Raw genomic sequence first — 21,828 nt, forward strand, 5'->3', positions numbered from 1 at the left:
GTATATTTATAGGGGGTGTGTGGGGTCACAGCCCCCACTTTATTTTGTGATTTTTTTTTTTTTTTGGACCAGCGATCTTTTTCCCCTATGAAAAAGATCGCTGTTCTGTTTGTTCAGAATTTTGTGTTTTCATGTTTTTTGGGTCAGTTATACAACGTTCGCTATTTTATGCATCTGCTGTTATAATATAGACTCCATTACTACACATTTCAAACACAACCTAAACACCTAACTTCCTCATGGCTTTGTTCATGTTTTAATTCTGACTAAACCCTCTTTTCTTTTTGTTTCTCTTTCATTGACAGTCTCTATCAATCACCCTGACTCTTTCACCTTTCTTATCCCTATCTCTTTCATCCTCCTACTGTTACTGCAAGAAACACTAACCCTTACCTGTAGTCCTCTCCTACTAACACCCTCTCCTTACACCCCCTCATCTTACCTCTCACATTGCTCCTTCTAGACCAGCCCAAGTGTACTCAATGCCCCTATATCTTTTTTCCTGTTTTTTTTTTTGTCATTTCCACTTCCCCCAGTTGATATATTTGGGTTTGAGGAACTCAGATATAGTACTTTGCACTAATCTACCTGGGACCTCTCATGTTATCTCAGCTTCACCAGTATCAGAATTTTTTTTAATTATGTTTTTCTTGATTATTTCTGGTTACACCCTTTCTCTTCCTCTATTTTCTGTTCCCGCTCTTGTCACGCCCTACCACATTAATGTAATTTGCATTTGCTGAACCTACATGGATTATCATTGCTCTTGTATCTCTAGCTATTACATGTTAACATCCCTTTATATATTTATTATTTATTTATTTATTGCTTTTGTTTACCAGGAAAGTCTGACTGTGCACAAGTCCCATATTTAGTGGAGGTCCATAGAGAAATGTTCCATTTTACAGAATGAGTACCAGGCGGTTATACAAGATTTACATAACAGACATACATACAGACATAGACTGGTAATGACATGACAGTTAAAGAATAATAAATGTGCATATATAAAATTGTAATATTATAAGAATTAATGAAAACATTACAGTTAAATGAAGAATACAGCAAAATATTAGCTAATATCAAGCTTGCAAGAGTCTAGTTACTTTCAAATTGAATCAGCTCTAAACAGATGTTGAGTAGGAGACAGTAAAGTAATCATAGGAGGAAGATGGATACAGATTATGAAGGAGTATAGAGAAGGTCTAAGTAAAAGGGAGACAGAGAAGGGGAGATGATTGTCAGATAGTTAGAGATTGTGAAGAAACATCTGTATTATGGCCAGTTATATAAAACAGTGGTGACAGTAAGGGTTTGGAGTTTATCCAGGAAAAATAATTCCAGCCTTTGACTTATCTAAAATAATATGCTTTGGAACAGGATTCCAATATACATCAGGCAGAGCCCCTCACTAACACTCTTCAAGAGAAACCTTGATGGGTGGATGGGAAACAGAAAATTTACCCCGGGGATCACTGCACTGGCCCTGCTGGACAGTGGCGCAGGGAACTAATGGCTCTGCTGGACAGAGGCACAGGGAACTAATCTAAGGGGGTGGCAAAAGCCAACACATTCTGGCTAGGCTTATAAATGCCCTTGGGCAGATAGCCTAGTACTTACCTATGAACCTATATAAGTTCAAAAGTGCATGTTGAATGTCTTTGCTAATTTTCCTCAATACTACCTGCAAAGTAATGCTTAAAAAGTTTTCGTTCATATTATATGTGGAGCTTTTGTCCCAGGGCCTCTCCCGATAATGGGACTCGTGCCCATTTGGAATTTCCCGACAAAGGACAAAAAATAAATAATAAGAATGTGATTAGTGGTGTAGTACAGGATGCACTGTTGGTTCAAGTACCCCTTCGTGTGCTCATTTTAGACCCAAAATCAGGACAGCAATGCAAGACTGGAGAAAATTTTAATTACGGATTTATAAAAACTGACCAAGTGGGCTGAAAAGGGTGAGCTGAGTTTCAGGGCAGATACGTGCAATGTACTGCACCTGAGTTACTGGAATCCAAATGTATCAGCTGGGGGAGAGGAACTAACAAAAACAAAAACCAGAAATAAGATCTGGGAGATTGAATAGATCTGGATTGGTTCAGGAGCAATTTGAGAGGACAGAGGCAGCAGCCAATAGAATGTTGGGGTTTATCTTTATAGGTATGCACTCCAGAAGCAAAGGAATGATGTCTGAACTTTATTGGGTTTTATTTTGGCCACAAATGCTGGCCATAGGCAGGGATACCAGGATGCTTGAAGGAATGCAGAGAAAAAAAAAACAGGAAAGATTTGTGGCATAGAGGGGGAAAGGTATGATCAGAGAATAAAGAAGCTGGAGCTCTTCTCATGAAATATCAGAATGACGGGGGCTCAAAATATGGATATAAAAGATCTTGTCAAAGTAATGTGTTTTCCTGAATACCTGATTCGTGGAAAAAAAGCAGAGACAGAGCAAAAAAGGAAGGATGCAGACATCTCAGTGAATTCTCACTGCATCTATGAAAATAATTCTTCAAGGAGAGGGTTGTGAAATTATGGACTGGCCTACGGGATTGTATGGTGGAGGAATCAAAAGAGCATATGGCAGGTAGAAATAGGACAAGGAGAACACTTGGACTGGGATAGTGACAGGATGCTGAAATCTCTTAAAAGGAATACTAAACAAAAACAGACTTACTGTTTTCTTCTGTTGCTGCTGTGACACAAATATAGTGTAATTAAGAAACACTAAACTTGTTTTTTGTGGTTCTGGGATGCTTGTGACAATAGCTGCATGGTCAGCATCCTAGGAAGGACAAAATGAATACCCGCATCCCTTTCTATACAGGGAACTTTAGAAGATTACAAATGTAACCCAGTTTTCTACAAATTTTGCTGCATGATATTGAGTGTATATATTGATATATAGATGCATAATATTTGCATAAAAGCACATATGAGCCATACTTAATTTTCTAGGATGACTTTGCTCAAAATATGTAGTGTATGGGTGCAGGTTCTCTTTAAAGCAAAGTACTGTGCATTAGGGAAGACAACAAAAATAGAACAGCAGGTATGCAAGGACCATGATAAAGTGAACTCTTTTTGGCTCCTTTTCAGCTCATGTTGTACTACAATAAGACAGATTGCATTCTGGATTGTTTTCCTGGCTGTTTGGCACCTACCACACTGTCTTCTCGGCAACAGTAATTTGATTCAGACATTTTTCACATTAATTTGTGTAGCCTTTCTGTTAGAGATAATTTTCTATGCTGCATTGAGTATGATAAGCCCTATTTTTGCAAACCGGTCTGTAATAAGTGTTGTTCAGGGTAATTTCCTGCCATGTAAATATGTGTTTAGGCCATCCATAATGAAATTGTTTCTCACACAGCTCAATCTAATCTGCAAGCAATTTATGTAAGCTTCACACTTGACACATGAGCAAATTGCCTATCTGCTTTACAAATAGTCATACAGTCACACATCTTCTTAGACAATAACTTTTTTTTCTTATTTCTTTTATCTGCATGAATGTGCAGCAGACATTTGTGCTGTGGTCACAAAAACAGTGTCCCACAGAAATGGCATCCATGTTATCTCTTCTGGATAGATTGCATTAGTTTTTGCTGGTTATTTTTCACTAAGAAAAATGATTCTGCCACAAGACATACAAGAACTAATGCGACATTTAAAAGGAGCGTGGGACACAGTACATAATATTTTAGAAAAACTGATTTCATTTTAAGAATTTTGCCTTATACTCAGTTTTAGATCTATTAAAATGTTATGTTGACTAACATTAGTTTCAGGTACAACAGTTTGCCAGGAAAAGTGCTTGCTTATATTTCAGTTTATAATCATGGAATAATGTCAGAGTTTTTCACTGGACACTTTTAAGTGTCATAGTGTTACAGCTTTGGAATATATTTGTTCAAAGGATTTTGTTTGCCAGCAAATAATTCAACAGCTGAATAAAAACCAAAGACAGACATATGATCTCAAATGTCAAGTTTAGAAAAATAAAGGCCGGTTTAAAAAAAAAAAAAAAAAAAAAAGGCAACCAAAGACAGACATATGATCTCAAATGTCAAGTTTAGAAAAATAAAGGCCAGTTTAAAAAAAGGCATAACTATAAAAGTAGTGATGCATCTTTGATACAGAAAGTTTAAATATTCTTAGTATAACAAAGATAGCAATCACCAATATACAGTATATATTTTCACATGAATCACAGTGTATTTTAAAATGCATATTATTTTTATACATTGGTTCCTCTTATTCCATAATAAGAAATATACTTTCTAACAAATCCCTTCATTTTTGGACAGTGACAATGAGAAGGAAATGTTTATTTCTTTACAACTGCTTGTTTTCTGTCAATGCCTATGGATGGTAGACATCCCGGTTTTCTGAAGAGAATCACTTGGTTGTAGAACCCAGCGTTGTGTTAAAAAGTTATCTTTTATCTGCTCTACAACAGCCTACATATGTTTTAACTCTTAACAAGCCCAAGACAGACAATACTAAACTGAGTTTCTGTTTATGCTATGAACATGCTTTCAGAGACAGAAACACTGAATTGTTAGTAAGTCCTTTAAACAGGATGTGCTGTTCTAGGTCACCCATGGTAGAGTCAGATCTTTCTAGCTAACTTATCTTGCTAAAAGACAGAAAAAAACAAGATTTCTGAAACTTTCTTTCAGTAGACATACACACATTATGCATTCTGTAGAAAATTGGATGCAGCTGACACTTCTTCAAGCGTATACCATAACATTTATTATAGATAAATAAAACAATTATACTCTACATAGTGGCACATGGAACTTAACTGTTGAAGGACACTGCCTTGTGACTGACTACACAACAGAGCAACATTTTTCACAGTTCAGCATTGAAAAGTAACACGCTTGTTCCTTAATTTCTAGTATTATTGAAATTAGCAACGCAAACTAGTTAATGGTCACTTTAGTGGAGAGCTTCGAACCTCACTTCCAATTCTCTCACCAAGTTGAGTTTGCAACAAATCCTCCTTTCTGTCGTAGACCGAACATTTAAGCTAACAATAACCAAAATAGTTTGTTCTTACACTTTCTTTCTGCTGCCAAAGAACCATCACCTGAACACATTTCCTTCTTTTGGGTCTGGCACAAATGAAGATTAAAAAATGGGCAAGAATTCAATCAATTCCTATCAAGTTAAAAAAAAAAAAAAACGAATAAAGAACACAAATATTAAGGACTTCTCCTATGAGCTTGCCCTGTAGATAAACTTGAAATTTTTGGCTATGTAAAAGTTCTTGGTTAAAATTTCCAGCGCAACAGTGATTTATTTTTATGTCTCTGGCAGTCTCTTGTAGAAGCTCAATACACTCACAGTTTAGTAAGACTAGCTAGACAGTCTTTAGGCACAACTATAGAAAGAAAGAAAAAAGTATCTTACCACTAATTTGCACAAACACAAAACAAGTGTTTTATCAAACTCGCTCCAGGACAGAACCAACAATCCTGGTAGAATGCCTTAGGACAATCAACTCACACCAAAGAGTCAAATGGTCTTCCTTTTTTCACCACTCCTATAGGAAATGTGGTATCCAGTCCTCTCAGATTGCCAAGGTAAACTTCCGCTGACAGCAATGTATCCTTACCTTCTTATGGGTTCTCCTTCACATCATATCACACACAATGAGTATCTCTGACACAAAAGCTCCATTCCTTTTTGGTGAGTTTGAGATGGAAACACTCAGCATGTTTGTTTTTTGTTTTTTTTGGAAGTGGAAGGAACGCCAATGAGAACATCTAAGCAGGCATTAGCTGAAGGTCAGGGCTGAACCTTGTATATAGGAAGCAAAGACCTTAACCATTACACCAGCTGCTCTCATATGTCCCCTGCTAATTATACATGCTAACTTTAAGACTGCACAATATCAAAGAGCATATTCTCTAACCCTGAGAAATAGGTGATCTCACACCTGTCGACCATCTGCTTCATCAATCAAATTATATTGACTTAATAGATGTCAACCAAAAGAACATTTCATGACATGTTCTGCTCCCTCCAATTTATTTATATATATATATATATATATATATATATATATATATATATATGGGTCTACTTCACTTCACTGAAAGCTCATTTCATTGAAACTCATTTGACTGAGCACACTTGACTGAAAGCTCAGTTCACTGATAGCTCATTTCACTGAAACTCATTTCGTTGAATGGTATATGCCCTTTTCCCCACTGTAGTGCGATCCTGGAATTAGTATATATATTAAGGGGGTTGTGAGGGTCATAGCCACCCACCTATTTTATACATTTTAAACCATATACATGGATATTTACACCTCCAATGAATAACTCTTTTTAGAACACAATATATACCCAACCTATGTAGGAGGCTACACCCCCACACCTCCCAATACAGGGGGCTATGCCCCCCATACTCCCCTTTACTATATAGACTAACTCCAGGATTGCACTACAATGGGGAAAAGGGCATATACCTTTCAATGAAATGAGTTTCAGACAAATGAGTTTTCAGCGAAGTGAGCTTTCAGTCATGTGCTCAGTCAAATGAGTTTTAATGAAATGAACTTTTAGTGAAGTGAAGTAGACCCATATATATATATATATATATATATATATATATATATATATATATGTATATATATATATATATATATATATATATATAAAATATATATAGACATTTATTTATAGTGGTACAGTGTCTCACCTAGCAATTGCAATTGCTTTGGAGCATGTAAAGCTGTAATTTTTGGGCATACTGTAAGGAAAATACACATCTGCCTAAAGTAGTGGAGGCCACACCACTCTTTCTATAAGGGAGACTAAGTGACAAGAAGAAAGATATGCTTGCCTCTAAAATGGAAGAGGTAGAAATTTAGAGAAAAGCAGAATTTTTTTTTTTTTTTTGCAGAGAAAGCTTCCACTATTCAGTATCTGCATTGTTGAAGAGAAAGAGACAGACAGACAGACAAGATATGTCTTGGAGATCTGGTTCAGGTATTGTCTGATAGGCTGAGAAGTTTACAGACTGCAGACAAACAAGTCTACAAGTCAGTGGAGAGTTAGTTTTTATTCTGGCCCAAAATATTAAGACAAGACTGAGCTCAGTCTGTCTGGGACTGTTTATTAAAATGTTGATGTGGAATACATTACATGTTTGTTTGGAGATGCTGAATATTTCGCTTTAAAGAAAGAGACGAAACAGAATGCTTTATTTTAACTTATGTTTAAGTGCACTTTGTGGAGATGTTTTCCTCAAGGGTAAAATGGTCGAGAAAGGCATGAGACAGTAAGTCTAGGATAGTGAATAAAGCTAAGTATGTCCAGTTGTGCTAATAATTTCCTAACTTAGTGCAGTGGTGTATTTTGGTGAGGAAGACTTGGTCACAGATACACTAATCTGCAATGCCTTATACTCTGACATCACTGCTTGAAAATGCAGATATCTTGAGTTGTAAGTCTACACAACTCCACAAATGTAGCCGCTCTCTGAGGGCTGCAACACACACACACACACACACACACACACACACACACACACACACACACACACACACACACACACCTATGGTGAAATAGAGAACTGAGTATGTGATTGCTGAGACAAACTGCTTCCTTTTATGGTAAGGTCTGATTTCTAATGAGTGACTACAATGAAAATGTAATGAAATGCTTCTGAGTTACTATGAATCTAACAGGAATGAAGTTTATAGTTGTATATATTAAAGGTGTGTGTGTGTGTGTGTGTGTGTGTGTGTGTGTGTGTGTGTGTGTGTGTGTGTGTGTGTGTGTGTGTGTGTGTGTTGAAATGTGGCTGGAGAACAACCTTCCTAAAGAAGTATTGGTGAATGAGATCCTAATTCAGCATGAAATGCAATCAGAATGATTCTCTTTGCCACATCTAAACAGAACCAGAGACTAGACTCTTTGATGGTGAAGTGTGTCAAGCAATTTGTAAACCAATTTCAGAAGCATTTCTTGAAAAGTTGGGAAGAATAACATGCAGTATTGTGTTTTAAGTAATTGCTATGGAATTATAGAAATGTTGCTTACTTAAAGAATTTCATAGTAAACTGCTGGATGGTTTCTTACCAAATAAGTTTGAACTTGTTAAGTTACTAAAATGAGTGCATTGAGGAAAAATGTTCTTGCACATGAATCAGTCATTCAAGCATACTGGTGAAAGAAGTTAATGAAGCCTATAGTGAGTATTACAAAATTCAGTTGAAATTTTTAGACTGCAGAAATTAGCTAAGTACATTTTAAAATATGTAAGTAAAGCCAACAAACTGAGAAGCGTGTCAAATTATCTGTGACTGGGGAGAAACTTGTCCAACTTCCCCAAAATGAAAGAAAGGTATCATAGCATATGGTAAGTAGTGAAAAGGGTATGCTTAAAAAGGAAAGTAATGACTGAAATTCTAAGTATGGAAAAACTTTCTGGAACTACAAAGTCTGTTAAAAAAATAATGTACTCTGTACAATTGTTACACTGACATCATAAGAAAATACGTCAGGCTGTTTTGAATTATGTATGCCAAAATAAACTGAAGAGAATGTTGCACTATCTTTCTGATAAATGGGCAGTTTTAAGATGTGTGCAGTGTAAAATGATGACTACATTGCATGTTTTAACTATAATCTAAGCAATGTGTGAACTGAAAATTAATTTAGGAGTTCAGTTGTATGGCATTTCAGAAAGAGTGCAAAAGTATTAATGCACAGAAGTAAACCCAGTAACATTTGTGCATTGTACTATTTGCACTGTGACTACCAACGAAACACTACTGATCATGCTTTTGTAAAGTAAACTAACTCTGTGTTTGGGAAAAAAGGAATACAAGAAAGTGCAAACCTTTGCAATAAGAAAAGGCTCATTTTGAGTGCGTAGTGTGAAATCCTATCAAACTGCAGAACCAATTTGGAGTGCTATGTATTGCATCACTGAAAAGAAATACTGCTCATATCAGCCAGAATTTCTTGCATTTGTGACTTGTCTTATGTTTAAAGAACATGATACTTGCTATCAACTAATGCCTTCAGAAGACAATTGTATTATGTCTGAAATATACTGTTTTGGTTGGCAGAAACTAAAGAAAACCTACTTGTTGGGAATAGGGTTGCCACCTTTGGGAGAGACAAAAGCCTGACAGAAGCCCCACCCAATGTCCTACTCACTGAAATAAGTAAATATGCACTGATTCTCTTTCACCGTTAGTCATGCTAAAACAGTTTGAAGAAATAACAAATAATATGCTAAATGCAACAAATAAACAACTCTATGATCATGTTCACATGTTAAAAGATAATCATAAATATTGTTCTGGAAACCGGTAGGTTTGTTGTAGCAGTTATTAGGTAAGCATGGGTTCTAAAAATCATACTGAGAAAATGAGGACAGAAAGCAACATATATAATATTTATATATTGTTTCCTGCAATATGCACTATACAGTTTTCTTGAATCCACTTTTACTCATACCTGCAATATTATTTATGTTAAAGACAAAAAAATAAACATATATAATTTTACTCCAAAGAACAAAGTTTAACTGGAATACAGATTTATTGTTTCATGTTTTTAAAACAAATGCTTAGACAGTTTCTGTGGTTCCTCTAAAATGCATCATGAAATTCTTTTGAGTAATCAATCTGCATGCTAATGGTCAGAATTCACACCACCTAACACACCAGTTAAAATAAACAAAATAATATTAAAACAACATCATCTAAATGCAAATAGAAAATCTAAGTAAAACGCTTCAGAAATGTGTTAGCTTTTAGAATGATTCAAAATACCTTGACAAGTACTGACTAATATTGAATTTCCTGACGGAGATCCAGATTTTTTTCTCTGGCAGGTGACAACCCTAACTGAGAAGTCAAACTAAAGTATGTTATGTTTGGAAAGCACTGACTAATGGTGAAATGTCATGCAGCTCCGCATCTTACTAGGGGTTTCTGTGATCGAGTGTATAACTTTATATGGCATTCAGTCATACAAGGTGTTGTATGAACAGTAAAAAGAAACATGGGAATAACTGCACGGGGCACTGAAGTACATGGTAGGGTTGCCACAACCTTTCTATATGCTGAAAAAGAAAAAAGGATGAAAACTACATCCCTTGCACTACCTAAAACCCACACATTTTTTCTTAGAGATGCTTTTCAATTAACATGTTATTTTAAGGCTGTATTTTTTTTTTACAAATTACAACATTCTGTTTGTTGTTTGTGCAGATAAACAGAATATTAGACTTTGTAATGTACTTTCCAGAATTCTGCACTAGCATTCTAATTTCTGGATAGCCACAAAAAATACCTGAATGTTTGTCTTCTTGAAGAGTGAATTGTTACGAATTGTCAATGAGGACATGGTGGTATACTTACAGAAATATTTACCCTGTGTCTGTATGGAGACATTACCCAGCAATAAAAGTAGGGTTTAAGGCAATTGAAGGCTATCTTGGTAAACAAGATCATTTTTGCTGCTCTAAAGATTTATAGAAATAGTTAAGTGATGACATGACTTTGCCAAATCTTTGGTGCCACTTCTTTGAAGCTAAAGTTGCTATAAGGTACTAATTCTAAAAGTAAAACTTTCTGACAGGTTACATAAGACAGAAGTGATGATTCTAAAAGTAAAAATAATCTAACAAGGAAAGCAGGAAAGAAGTGTTGATTCTAAAAGCAACAATTCACATGGAAAGAGAAGTTCACTTTTGTGCATTGTAAAAAAATGAAGATTATGGGCAACCCTAAGAAAACTGATGATGCATTTCTTGTAAATGAATATGCGAGGCAAAAGAGGTATTAAGTAAAACAGTACTTCTACTCTACTCTGCAAGGCGAAGAGCTGTTAAGCTCTGGTGAGATATAGCAACATAGGTTGGAAAGAAAAGTGGCGTTAAGCAACTGAGCCTCCTCAGAGGATGGAGTGTGTTTTGCTTCAGAAAAGTTATGATAAGTAGGTGCAAATGGATGTTTTCAGTCCATTTCTGAAGGTGTGAATACAATGATTCTGCATCTAAAACTTCTAAAACAGCTGGAAACAGATGGTGCTGAATTTTCCAGTGTGAGATGCTTGTCCTGGCTAAGCCAAAAACACTTGCAGTCTGCAGTGCTACCAACCAAAAAGGCAGAAATATAAACATCGAATCATTTCCTATAGTTTTAAAAATTAAGAGATACTTGATATGGTCAGATTTATCAGAGACACTTTAATCGTTTTGGTGGGCAGGGGCACTGGGAGGATGTATGGCCTTCCTATCCCTGTGGATACAAAGGTATGTATCGAGCTCACTATACTTGTTATGAGGACCTTCCAGAGATAGACTGAGGACATGTTGGATATGTCACAGGCTTCTGCCTCGAGAATACTTTGGTAATTCCTACATATGTGAATCAGTACATCTGTTTCCCAGTATCACCTCAGGATTGAACCAGCACCATGTATGTCTTTTATGGGAGTCTTTTATTTATTGTTTATTTATTTATTTATTTTTTATGGGATATTTCTCTCAGGTACTTGGTGCCATAGATTGTACTCATGTTGCAATTAGGGCCCCATCTAATCCACAGTAGAGTGGTACCACAATAGGATGGACTACCAGTCCAGTAATTGCCTGATAGTGTGTGTTGCATAGAGTTGCATCACCGGAGTCTCTGCCCTGCATCCAAGTAGAGTACATGATTCCCATATCTGGCACACTAGCTCAGCTTTGCAATCTATAAGGTATTTGCACATGGAAATGAGGTGCATAAAAAACTATTATGAATCACAAACATACAAGAAAACACTCATTTTCATAGATTCATAGGTGTTTACTAGGCTAATAACCACAAGGGCCTTTTTAAGCCTAGCCATGCAACCCAAATCTCTAACAAGTTCTGGTAACTTTGATAAGTGTAAGCGTGGCTTGCGAGATGAAACATTTACAAGCAAGGACCTGGGAGATGAACCATTTACAGGCTGCCTGTGTCCATTAGAGACATATGTGCCAAATCAGGGATGAATTTCCTGTTCCCCATCCATTTATCCACGTTACACTTGCATTGGGTTAGTGAGAAACTCTACTTCACATGGATGGGGACCCTGTTTCAGAGACAGGGTAGTCTCTGGGTTACAAACCTGTCTCTACAGCAGGTCCTATTTATATCATAGATAGGTTTAGATTTTTAGAATGGGCCATTCTGGTGCTGTTTGTTTAGTGCATATGCTGGAGGTCCATCAGAGTGGGGACTGACAACACCCTGTATACTGTCAGACAATGTCAGACTCATAAGTTTGTCCCACTAATTTAAGGCATTCTTCATCTACATCTCATTGCTGTCTCATTTGCATATGTTTTTTGTGAGCTCAAAGCAAAGCATGCCTCTATGAATCTCGCCAAAGTTGCTCTTAGCCACAGGCAGCACAAATTCCCACTATGCAAAAATGCAGTGACTATGAATTCCACCCCTAGTTTAATGAGGGGATGTGCAGTCTGTAAATTATTTTCTTAAGGAAAAAATCTGTCATTGTTTTGTGACAGAAACATTATGAGTTTGTTTTCAAACATAAGGGATCTCGGTCTGGTAAATTTTTCTAATTTAGCTTAAATTTCTAAAACATTTTCAAAAGTGACGTACTTTCATTGAATGTAAAATATTCACAGCTGCATTAAAAAAGTAGTCAGATATTTAATGAATATGGCTATGTCAGCTGTCATCCGTAGACTGTTTAACAGAGTAAGTATTATGCGGTAAGCTAATTTTCCTAGGTGAGTTATAGAATACAGCTTCATTCCAGTAAGAACACTTCCTTTTTCAGCAGCATGCATTCAATTATAAATGGCTACTATTGTAAGAATTCAAGCTGCAGGGAAAGCTATTATGTCCTTTCATTAAAAGCCTTGCACCTCATTACGTCTTGTAAAATGATTACTTGCCAAGAACAAAGCTGTAATGATACTTGTTCATGATAGTTTTCCCATAATGAAAAGAACACCTGACTTAAGGCTGGAAATTTACATACCACTTTCCCTAATCCTTTCTGTTAAAATATGCAGTTCAGAGATAAGACACACTTAAATAGATGTTTTAAAGAATTTACATTCATTAATAATCTCCTGTATAATAACTTCTTCTGATATATAATCCTCCAAAATTAAGAATTTTAATTCAATGTTCTGAGATTTAAAAGTTTGCAACACTCTCTCAATACTAACGCTTTATCTCTGTCACCATTTTTATCAAAAGTCATAATGATAGCTAAAATGGCATTATTTTTACATATTAATTATACCACTGGAGTTTGCTAATTCATTTGTATCCTAGAAATCACAACAAAAAGTTTAATTAGGCAGTATGTGTGTACCTGTCACTGTTGTCATTATGTCTTTATATATGTAAACTCAGAACTGTTTTTTTGCACATCATGAGAAGCTCATAGCCTTCTTTGACATTCTTGCATCAGGATGAAGATACAGTGGATTTCGCTTTGACATCAACCTCATCCATTTTCATATTTACTTTAAAATGTGGACACTCCTCACACGTCCAAAATTCCATGTGCTGCACACACACACGCACCCCCACACACACACACACACACACACACACACACACACACACACACACACACACACTTGCACCCTTAGCAGAAGGCATCACTATCATATGTTGTTTTTTTCTGTTGAATGAGCTGCTATAATGACTGTAATTCTGATAAACTAAACCAAGATAAATAATGAACTGCTTCCTGTAACTCAGGGTATAGGGATTAATGCTTTCTACCTTCATTTGCCCACTGACAGACTCTGACCAAGTCACTTAATGAGGCAGTGCTCTTAGGTCTCCTCTAAAAGGGGATATTTGTACCAAGTGACCTTACCTGGTTAACAAATATATAAATGAACACCTGTATTTATCTATGATACTAAAAGTGATTTGCTAATTATGACCTCTTTAGGGTTTCTGTAATATGATGACCCTTACTTGATCATTTCATTGTAACTTGACTTATAACATGGTGCACCTACACAACTACAAAGCAAATACAATGTTATGCACAAAGCATTTCAATGATGGAAGTTAAATCATTATATCATATATTTGGTGCTGTGATGCTTAAATTGCAAAGAAAGAAGTTGAAGGGACTGCATGTAGGTATGACTTGAACCAGAAATCATGTTTTCCTAAGGAAGATGATAGAACAGTATGTAACAAGACATGTTTCTTTCATAATTTTTTATATTCTAACAGGCACCAGTTATTCATTTAATTACTTCTGTTTATTGTAGATATTGGCACAAAATACTTATTTTAGGATAGATCAAAGAAGCTCTGGCAACTACAAATAAAATATATGCTTCAGTGCAAAGCTTTATTTGTGCACAACACAGAGTGATGCAAACAGCAGTATCAATTACAGCAAGTATTACAATGAAAAGACAAGAGATGTACAGAAATATTTTTAAATACAGCACTCAATATTAAATTGGGACACAGGAATATTGCTATTACAACAGAGGCATAAAGAAATAGTAGTGGAAAGCAAAAACGTGTTTGTTTATGGGCAACCCATCAGGGGGTGCAGCCAGAAAATTCTGCTTTATGCTCATGCACTCTTAGTGCTGCCCTCCCGAGACCATCTCTCATTATAAAAAAAGGTCATATCTCTCAAAATGTCTGCATCATTTTTTTATTTATTCACTTATTAAATATATTGCTTTTAGAATAGCAGTCATATAGAAAAGCAAACTGTGTACCTATTATTGGAGGCATTCATTTAGACAGCTGGCACAAGGCCTCAGAAAACCCTAATGTTTTCAAGTGATGCTTAGAAAAGTGTACTCAGTAGAATACAAACAGTATGCCTGGCTACAACCTTGCATCCCATAATATGTCTGAGCTTTACTGGATACAGACTCATGTGACTCTTACATCACTTGAATACACAGCAGGCTACTAATTTTCTTCTATTGAAGTACAAAAAACATAAGATCCCAACAAAGTACAAAAAAAACAAAAAAGCTGGAGCTACTTCTACTGAAAATTCCACAGCACACAAGGAAAATGTCAAATTGTTTAATGGTGCTCCTGGTACCTCGGCTATGTGCCTTCAAGTGAATATTCTTACACCAACATAGACATCTTATATACCAAAATCAATCAAACATAATTAAATAATTAACAATTAAAGTTTAAATTCACCCTCAACATTTATTTTTAAAGAAATACTGATTTAAAAAAACTTTTGTAACCCTGAAAAAACACATTTTGTTAAAATGGACTGTGGATTGTGAACTTTAATCATGACAAAAAAATAAGTAACATCAAAAGACATTAATATTAATTTCCTGATTTAAGCCTTTAGGATATAAAGTGCCAAAGTTGATTATTAATTTTGTTTCCAGCTGCAACAATTTCACCCTAAAATCAACACCCTGTGTGTGTACTGGTTTGGCTAAAATGCTAAAAAAAAAAACTAGCATTCGAGCCACAATGTGCAGTGTGAAAATGACTGGCTACCGGGCTATCAAATCTTCCATTCCTGATGTCACCCAGATGTTCCATTATGCATTTCTTTGGCATTCTCTTGGTCTGTCCAATGTGCCATCTTGTTGGGGTACAACCGCACCATAAAATATATACTATCCCACATGGCCGACAATTGAAATAATGCTTTGCTTTATATTTTTTCAAATTGATGTTTGCCCCATCTAAATTCTTTACTCTCCCACAAACTCTGCAACTGCCACATGGATAACAGCAAATACATTCATCCCTAAACTGATGAGTCCTCAAATTTAAGAATTCCTCGAGATTTAAAAATCTACTATAGGAAAATGTTACTCTACTAGGAAGCAAATCAGTAAGAGATGGGTCATCACACAGTATTGGCCAAAATCTATCAATCACCCCTTTCAACATACCCGAAAAGGAGAATATTTGGAAACAAAAAATATTCTGTGATCCCTACCCACAAGTGCAGTATCATGTGTCTTCCCATCAAATGTACCCTGTATGCTCATGAGATTGGTATGTAAAACATTACCAACACCTCCAGCTCTGAATTCAGCTTCACCTAGAACAGCTGCAGTACACCCTCTACTAGATAGTTTGTGTCTAACCTTCAAAAATGCCCATTTGAGTGTTGATTTATCAAAAGTGTATTCCCGATAAGGTAATGAGGTTAGCAAATGTGGGGAATGCATACTATCAGCTGCCAAAAAATTATTAGCTGCTGTTTCTTTAGTATAGGGCCTGAAATGTACTTTCTGATTTGCTGATATAAAAAATTTCAGATCCCAAAATTGCACTTTTTCTCTATCTAACTTATGAGTAAATTTTAAACCAAACATATTGTTATTAAGATCCTCCATAAATTTGTAAAAAATGGCCCTTGACTCCTTTCCAAATGAAAATCAATTCATCAATGAACCTTTTGTATACAACTACATTATTTGAATAGATATCCATGTTGTAAATAAATAGATTTTCAAAATAGTTCAGGAAAATAATAGCATAAGAGAGGGCAAATGATGTCCCCATTGCTGTGCCTTCTCTTAGCAAGAAATATTGACTTTAGAACCTGAAACAATTATGTGTGAGTGAGAGAGAATCCTAATAGCTGTAACAAAAATGTTGTACATGGACCATCACCCAAAATAATTTCAACGGCTTCCAAGCCACGATTATTTTTGATGCTAGTATATAGGGCTTTTACATCAACATTAGCCCAATAAAAACTATCATTCCATTTTAATCCCCCCACCAGGTCAGAAAAGTCCTTGCCATTCTTAATATATGACATGATTCTAGGTAAATAAATCTTTACATGATGATGAAGAAAGATGGCCACATTTTGTAAATAGGAGCCCTTCCCTGAAACAATCGGCCTGCCTGGTGGGTTACTCAAACATTTATGGATTTTAGGAATGACAAACAAAATGGCTTTTCTAGGATTGCTAACATGCAATTTCTTTACATCTGTGGGAGAAAGAAAACCCAATCTCTCACCTCTCTCTAGAATTTCTAACAAGGCTGCATTAAAGTCAACAACAGGATTTCTTGAAAGCCTAATATATGTGTAAAAATCTACTAAAAGGATTTCTTCCATGCTGTTGTATCTAGATCTAGACAAGACCACCCAATTCCCACCCTCGTCAGCTTGTGAGTAGACATAATTGTTATTGCTTTTTTTGTAAATCTTGCAAAGTTAACCATTCATTTTTATTTAAATTATATTTATTGCTCTTATTTTTAATTTTCTCATACTTTGATTCAATTTGTCTACATACGACCTTCTCAAACTGACAAATAGCAAAGGATGATTTTGGAGGCATGAATTTGCTAACAAAAGGGACCTGAGGCATAGATAGCTTGCTATAACCTATAAAACATCCAGCCGCTGAAGATATAATGCTGCCAGCATCCTCCAATAACATATCACTTTCATTATTTATGTCATACAGATCATTTCTTGAAAGGAAACATTTAACACAGAATCGACTGATAATATGCTTGAATCCATACCAACACTTTCTCCACTTAAGGCCATGGGGTTAAATACATGATTACAAAAATAAACCTTCAAATGCAGTTTTCTACAAAAAAAAGAAGGAGGTCTGCCAATCTAGGAAATTACATAGGAACACATTTTGTGCCCCTTGACAAAACTTTTTCAACATCTTCATTCACATTTAAATCAGATAAATTGACAATCTTGAGATTAGAGTCACTATTATGGGTATTCTGTTGGTGCACATACCTATTAAAAGAAGGAGAAATACAGTTTGTAGCATATAAAAGTTCATAAACTGGCAAAAACATTATGTGAACTAATTTCTTTTCTTTCTATTACTGCTGGTACTGTTCGCATTACCTGCTTGCCATCTATGACTACGTCCTCTAGTTTGGGAAACTACTGTGGACTGATGGTGTGAATTCACCCCCGGAGATGCCAGATCCTCAAAAGAAACACCTTACGATACTGAAGAATAATGCCCCACCTGTGAACTACTGATATTATAATGTTTACTAGATCTTCCTCTCCTTGGTTTCCATTGCCAGGAGAAAATTGAATTATTTTTGTAATCCTTAAGGTCGCGCTCGAGTTTACCTCTTTTTCTCTGCACTATGGATTCCTCAGCCTTACATATATGGGATTTAATATCCTTTAACTTGTTGTTAAAAGTCTCTCCTGAAATGGATTTGATTAGAAGCTCCTGTAACTGCAAGATTTCCTCCTGGATTTATTTATTTATTATTTATTTATTTCAGTTTGGTGACCGGGGAAGTGCACTGGGCCCATGTGTGCCCGTTATCAGTGGAGGCCCGCGGAGAAAAGCTCCATATAACATACACAGTAAGGTTATGAAAGTAAGTAAGTTACAGCATAAAGTACAGTCTATAAATATGTACATTCTGTATCAGGTTTGATTGACAAATAATTGATTGTATCTGAATGGTATACTGTAGAGATCCATTTGAAAATATACCTTCATTACAACTGAAGTGTAGAAAGATTATACATAACAATCGTTTAAAGTAAGGAAACACTTTACATGCATTCATTTGATGTAATAAGCTATTTACAATATTTACAAAGTAAAAATAGTGTATTGAGAAGCAATTGCAGAGAGCTTGAATCAGCTCAAGGAGATAGTTACTGGTGTGTTAGAGAGATTAGGAACCTAGGAGCAACACCTCCTTAGGGCATTTGTTAGATAGAATTAGATAGGGTTAAAGGATGTACATTTCCATTTGGAGTACAAGTGAGTGAAAAGCTGGGTTTTAAAGTTTTCTAAGTTAGTTATTGTCCTAAGTGTGGATTGGAGAGAATTCCATTTCTTGCCCAGTGAGAAAGAGAGGAGAAGTTGCCCAGCAGGTCGTTCAGGTTTGTGGATAATAATTAGGTTTTGATGTTCAGCTCTGAGGGGCCTATTAGGGGTGTAGAGGGGAGGATGTTTGTTAGAGCTGAACATTTATTTGGGTGAAATACAAGTCTGTGCTGTGGTAAGTTGGAGGTAGTCTAGATAATTAGGGAGTTCTAGCCAGTTTAGAGGATTAAGGGCATGGCAGTGATGGGTGGAGTTTTTGATGTGGTGGCAAATTTGGAGATTTTGTTATAGCAGTTTTTCAATTTAGAGGTGCTGTTAGTGGTCAGTTTAGTTAGAAGAGGGGATCTGTATAACAGGGATGGGAGGAGGTAAGTAGTAGTTAAAGTAAGTCTAGTAGAGTTTGAGAGAAAGAGGTTGTTTCTATAAAGCATGCCTAGCTTTTGGTGGGTTTTCTTTATATTTTGTTGGATATGGATATCAAACTTGAGGTGTTCATTAATAGTAATGCCAAGAAGTTTTGCGAAGGGAACCACTTCAATGGGAGAGATGGTATGGCTAAGGACTTTTAACGAATTTTTATCATAAGAGAAAGTCTTGGAGGGAGAGAATAATAGAATTTTAGATTTATTTGCATTTAGAGATAGGTGGTTTTGTTGCATCCAGTTTTCAGTAGTAGAAAAAACAGTTTGGGTTTTAGTCAGTAGTTCAGGGAGGTTTGAGGCAGAGCACACTAACGTAGAATCGTCTGCATATCGAATAATTTTGGCATCAGGAATAGAGTGAAGGTTATTGATAAAGTTGTTAAAAAACATAGGTCCAAGGATGGACCCTTGAGGGATGCCAGTTGATGTAGGAAGAAAGGAGGAGGTGGCGTTCTTCCATTTGACTGCCTGAGATCTGTCTGACAGGAAGCTAGAGAACCAGGATACAGTATTTGGTGAGAGATGTAGGTTTGAGAGATGATAGTTAAGGTGTTTGTGGGAAACAGTATCAAAAGCTTTAGAAAGGAAACTAAGTTTCCTGAATTTCGGGCTTGGCTGACAATTTCTAAGAAGGAGAGTAGAGCGATTATAGTGCTATGGCCTGGGAAGAAGCCATGCTGGGTAGATGTTAGGAGTTGGCTTGGGGTTAGGAAAGGCATAAGTTGGAGGTGGATACATTTTTCTAAGATTTTGGAGATTGGAGAGAGCAGAGCAATGGGCCAGAAGTTTGAAATGTCAGTATTTTTGCAACCTTTGTGGAGAGGAATAATGTAGGTTGAACGCCATAGTTTGAGTACATATGATTCCTTTATAGATCTTTTGTTTATGATGCTGATTGGGAGTGCTATACCATCGGCTTCACATTTTAGGAAGGAGGAGGGAATATTATCAGGAGCATTGGAGCAAGGTTTAAGAAATGTGAGACAGTGGGAGAAAATGTCTATATCTGAGCTCTTTTTAAGAGATTGGTAGAGATTGGCAGAGACTGGTTTAAGCTCAAACATAGACATTTTCTCCCACTGTCTCACATTTCTTTTTATCAATATTTTAAACCAGCTTAACATCATAATGAATTCTTGCTGTTGCAGATACCTCTGAAGACCGGGCAAGCAGGAACGGGAACAGATCAAATTTCAGGTAGTAGAATCTGAAGATGCGTTTTCATGCTTGGAAAGAAGTAACACCAGATTGGTGACAGTTCTGATTCCTTTTTCGGAATCAGGGTTTACCAGTTCAAAGTTGGAATCAACATGGTTTCTTATAACATTTGGAGAAGAAATCCTGAGGGAGATGTCCAAGAAATGTCCTGAAAGGCAGATGCCAATACAGTACGGGTCCCATGATCAGCAGGGTTGATGTCACTAGGAACGTAATGCCATTGGTTGGGAGCAAAAAACTTCCAAATGCATTCCACCCTATTACTGGCATACACATAGAACTGTCTTGTTTGGTTGTGTATGTATCCAAGCACTATTTTACTGTCTATGTAGAAGTCAAGAGAATGGATTTTCATGTCCATTTCAAGATTTATAAGCTCAGCAACTTCAATGGCTAACACTGCTGCCCAAAGTTCGAGCCTTGGCATGCTATGAGTAGGTTTTGGAGTGAGTTTTGCCTTACCAAGGGCAAATCTGACAGTTACCTTTGCATCTAATCCTATGACTCTGAGACAGGCCACAGCAGCTATAGCTACAATGGAAGCATCAGAGAAGATGTGAATCTCTCTTTTGATAGCACTGATACTTCCTGTAGGAGTGTAGCAGCATGGTATTTGAAGTTTCTCTAAGGCATTCAGGGAATCCTTCCATGTTTCCCAGCTTCGTTATTTTTATCTGGGTAAATTAGTATCCCAATCCACATGTTCAGAAGTGAGATGTCTTAATAGTATCTTACCCTGAATGGTGAAGGGAGCTATGAAGCCCAGTGGATCATAGATGCAGTTTACTACAGACAAAACTCCACATTTTGTGAAGGGCTTGTCACAAGCTGACATTTGAAAAATGAATGAGTCTTGCTTGACATTCCAAAGCAGCCTGAGGCTGCGTTGCATGATGGTGATGTTAGACTCTAGTTCAAAGTTCTTTAGACTGTCAGCATGTTCCTCAGAATGAAAGGCTCCATTTACCCTGACACTGTTGGAGACTATCTTGTGACGTCTGAGATTAGATACAGCCAGCATATCTTGAATTCTGGCAAGGAGATTTATCACTTCTTCCTGTGTGGGAAAGGATTTAAGCCCGCCATCTACATAAAGGTTTCTTTCAAAAAAATGGCATGCGTCAGACCCAAATTCCCTTTCACCTTCTTGGACAGTTCTTCACAGCCCATATATTGTGACTGCAGGAGATGGGCTGTTACCGAACACATGTACCTTCATCCGATAGTCTATGACCTTGTCGTTGACATCATTATTGTGATACCACTGAAATTTGAGGTAGATTCTGTTGTTGTCATGAACAATGAAACAATGGAACATTTGTTGGATGACAGCCATTACCAC

The sequence above is a fragment of the Protopterus annectens genome, chromosome 15.part0 (assembly GCF_019279795.1).
Source record: "Protopterus annectens isolate FY-2018-M chromosome 15.part0, PAN1.0, whole genome shotgun sequence".
Classification (NCBI taxonomy): domain Eukaryota; kingdom Metazoa; phylum Chordata; order Ceratodontiformes; family Protopteridae; genus Protopterus; species Protopterus annectens.